The sequence below is a fragment of the Nilaparvata lugens genome, chromosome 1 (genome assembly GCF_014356525.2).
Source record: "Nilaparvata lugens isolate BPH chromosome 1, ASM1435652v1, whole genome shotgun sequence".
NCBI classification, from domain to species: Eukaryota; Metazoa; Arthropoda; class Insecta; order Hemiptera; family Delphacidae; genus Nilaparvata; species Nilaparvata lugens.
In genome coordinates, this window is record NC_052504.1 from 68,229,528 (window position 1) to 68,234,309 (window position 4,782).

Here is a 4,782-nt window from a genome sequence, read left to right on the forward strand (position 1 = left end):
GCTGGCTATACGTCAGCTTATGAATTTCGGGGATGAGATATTTTGACTTTCCACAGACGCAATCGCTCACTCACTTTTTTATCATCCACAGACGACGAAAGTCTCAGCTGTTTTTCCAAGGATGAATTATCCTTTTAATATCGTTCAGCGAGTTTTCCCAGGGATGAGACCTAGTGCAATTGAATTTTTATATCATAAACCTACTATGTTCCAAAATTCGTGAAAATCGTTAGAACCGTTTTCGAGATCTGTTGGACATAAATAACCAATATATAACAATATAAATAACCATATGAATAAATAACCAAACATATACAGAAATTGCTCGCTTAATATTACAGGATAACACTGTTCATTCTTGTTTGAAATAATCAATTATAATCATTCGTCAAGAAAAAATATTTTTCAATTATTCAATAATAAATTTTCATAATTGAGACTAGACATTTTTTCAATAAATTATATTTCTACAATAATTATATTGTTTAAAAACGATGTGGCAATGTTGCAAAACTAGAGAAGGATAGCACTATATGTTTTGTAGAACAATAGACAAGGATAGCAACACCAATGTTACTCAAATACTGCAATTATAACGTGGATTTCACTACAGACTCTTTATCATTGACGTAATTTTTATCCTTCCCTATGTACAATCAGGTTTGCAGATTTTCATTTAGGTATAAACGGGCTCAATAGTTGTCGCGATTGAAATTATTGTAGTGGTAGCCTGAAGAGTTATAGTCCACATTTATTCAAGAGGAATTATTCCATGATATGTCTACTTCTCGTGAAAATGAAAGGCGAATTTCATCTAATACAGCAAACAGTAACGGACAAGATAGATCAGTAAGAAAGTTTGAAAAGATGAACAATAATTCAACTTTTTTCTTTTGGAGATTTATGTCAACAAATATGATTTCCCCTTATTCGGAATGTTTTTCAAATTCAATTATAGTGCTACCAGTATTACTTTCTGATTGGGGCATAATCCTTGTATCCACCATTTTATGCCCCTCGCGACATTTTCACATTCTCACATTATCGATAGAGGTTGTTTAGTCAAAAGTAGCCAATACCAATTATTCAAACCCAACTCAAAGGAAATAATAGCTTCAATTTAATATTTCCAATGATGCGCTTCTGAATGGCTGAATTGACAACTGTAAATTCCTTCTGATTTTTTTATTCCATCCCATAGAATATGAAAGCAAGCTAGCCATCTGCCACCAATTCCGCAGATTTGGAAATAACCGAATTGGAATCAACACGGGTCATTAATGTTTTGCATCGTTTACACATGTCTACACATTTCCCTCGTAATATAATAAACTATAAGAAGGCCTTCTAGTGGGCTCAGAGTGGGAGCTTTCAGTTAAACTGCAATATAAAACATGGAATCGATGGCGTTTCGTTTCTATTGATTGAATAAAAGATGTTGGCTCGTTGGTCTCCTTCAAAAGGTTTCTGCGTTCGTCTCTAAAGATGTTTTCGCTCTTTTTCTGGCCCTTGTAAAGAAGAGTGATCGAGAAGTTGTGAGAAAGAAAAGAATCCGAGGAAGATGCTACACAAAGGAACACGTGCAGAAGCTGGACTAGCAAGCAAACCAGAAGGAGATTTGAAAGAGCTGAAGGTGAAAACCGAATCGAAAACACCACCAACAATCACATAAAAGATTTCTTGCGCCTTTTATTCCGAAAACGCGATCGGTTCCCTGCCACGGTCAAAAATTCGAACAGATTGAAAGTGGTTAAGTATTACGACAGCATTATCTCCTGCGACCATTATTGATGATTTTGTTGAGCATCGTTCACTTCGACAGCCTATTTCCTGCAAATATTTACCCAATAGCTCTCTCGTCTAGTGCTTGTCTTACGTCAACAGATTATCTGAATCGCGGATCACTCAGTTTTGCTCAACAGAACATCTAATGACCTTCTTCAGCTCAGCAATGACGATTGTTTGGCTCAAGATGAATCAGTGAAGTACAACGAAGAATCATCTCCTTCGAGTCTATTCACTTGAGCTTCACGTTGAGTTTCTCCTTTAGAATACAGTTAAGTTAAGATATATAAAGGTGCGTATAGACTTATGCGCCACGAGCACGCCCATTCCACTTTTCATCAGCTGATGCTTATTATATCTGTAACCTACTGTTTCTGCACAAATACAGATATATATATAATAAGCAAGGATAAGAGTATCAGCTAATGAAAAGTGAAATAAGCGTGTTCGCGTGAGCGTACGTACCTTAATACAATAATACTACCACTGGATTGACAATAGATCCGAAAACACCATAATTTGATCGAACCGAGCGTCATGCACATGACAACTATTACCATCAACATTTTTTTCACCAAACATCATTTTATCAGATCTTTATAATTCAATTATGATGGTTGCATGTAATTCCATGAATTACAAAAAATCCCATAAATTCTTATGGTATTATTCATACTTGATCGACCGGGCTGAATAGTCCAATTGGAACTCGTAAGAATTATATTTTCACTGTTCATTGTGAAAGATATGCGGGAATCCAGTTAAACCTCGATTGGAGGGGGACGGTCATGTTATAGACTTATAGACGATATGATACTTACAGTTATATGCATATTATACAGACTTTACGGTGATATGCAGACTATACGCATATTCTTGCTATGAATGGAAATCATAAATCTATGTTCCCAGAAGCAAGCGAGTTTTAATTTCAAGAACCATACCATAAACTATAGTCATGGAGACAGTAAATGTACAGTCATAGAATTAAACAATAAAACATATACGTTTTCTCTGGTACAGTACAGTCTTATATAGCTTTCTCAATAATACCCTCATTTTTCAATTTTAGTCTAGAACTTTCGAATTAATTTCAGATAATACTAGGGAACCAGCGTTCCCTTTGATTCATAGATATGAGGAAACATTATCATTTTACATTTTCAACTGTTGTTCATAATTATTTTTGAACATTATCATTATCTGAACAATGATTTTATTCTTAAGAAATATAAAATTATATTGTATTGTTATTCATGAGACAATGTGTTATTTTCTTATGATTCTTTGCAGAAGATGAAATAAGGAGAAGCTACTCAAGGAGTTCAGTACATAACATTGTAATAGGGTATTCGTATGAAATGTGAAAACAGGATTATTGATTTTTCCGATTTATTTTTTGGAGTTCATTGTATTATTTCATATTTATGTTTTTAAACCTAGACTCTCAACGAATTTCCTTCACAGAATTTTCTACATAATTCGTCATCAATCTTATCACAGAATACACGTCTCTCATATACAGGACATAAATCTGCTTAATTTAAGACTATTGAGAATAATATTTTCAATCGAACTCCTCAGATTAGCTTCATAAATGAAAAAGCGGCAAAACAGAGTTACTCCTCGTGGAGTTATATTGTTGTTGGCAGTCTCCTAATCCGGGGTTCTTTAGGACAGATCCAGATGTGCAAACAGATTTGAGTATTATTTGGCCAACGTGGACAGAGGCCTGTTGAATAATAGGTGAGCAAAGCCTAGTTCCTGCAATAATATTGGACCATTAACACACAAAGCACAGGACGTATCCATACGTCTTGTATTCAGACTCTAGAATTAAGAACTGTAAAAGATCTGGCGAATACGGCACAGCTTCTCCTTTGTGTTGACCTCTAAAGAATCTTTTGGGTGACTCCGGTCGCCCTGCCGCCACTTCCAGCCATCCTAAACGGCTTTGTGCTCAATCCAAATCATTAATTCTTTGCAGTGGATCGCTTTCATTTGTTATCGATTTCAAGAAGAACCTCAATCTAAATGCTGCAAGCCAGAAAACGCCCAAGCCTCTTTAGAAATTGGAGGTTTTGTGAAATCCTTCAAGATGAAGCCTGATCTTTGAAAACGTAGGAGGTGAGAAGTGAATGTTGTTTGAATGACTCCGGAACTTGGCTAGTTTTATACAATAATACACATTTCTCATATCGATAGAATATGTTGAGAATTGATCCTAGTGAAGTGGAAGTGAGCTCGATTCACTAAACAGCATGTATTCTCGAATGCAGTGATTGGCGAACGTACTGTACATAGGTATAAGAAAATATTGGGAAGTAACGAATTAGTACTGTAGGAAATACAACTGGAGTAGCAATCCTGCGCATTGAATTTAGTGCACATAGAAATATCCGATTTTGAGCAAAATTTTTCCGTTCTTATTTCCGCTTTTTTATCTAACTTTATTCTCAAACTCTTATTGTGATCTGAATAAATAAAGAAATCTAATTTTCGTTAAGTATTCCATACAGGTGGTACATTTTCATCCACCAAGTCATTCTAACTTCTGAGAAAACCATTCTGAAAAATTTTTAAATTTATTTTCAGGAGATTAATATCTTTAATACAAATAAGAATATTATAACATTTAATACAATTGAAACAATGAAGTTTTATCCATTGAATAATTTCTTAATAAGCATAGATAATTCAATGAATAAATATACACCCCACTATGAATGATATGTGATGGGGTATAAGTTATAAGTTGCTTGTTGCGTGTTAATTACTATCTACAAACTTAGGTATGTATGTTTATAAATCGTTGAGCATTATTCAACTATGGGGCTGCAACCTACCATCCAATGTTGACATTATCCAAAATTGAAAATTGTCATAAAAAATAAAGACAGATGAAGCAGGTACTGTAGACAAAATACACATAAATTGGAATTTATGTGTAAAATAAAGATGATAAAAAAATTATGTAATAGTTTATTATTACACATA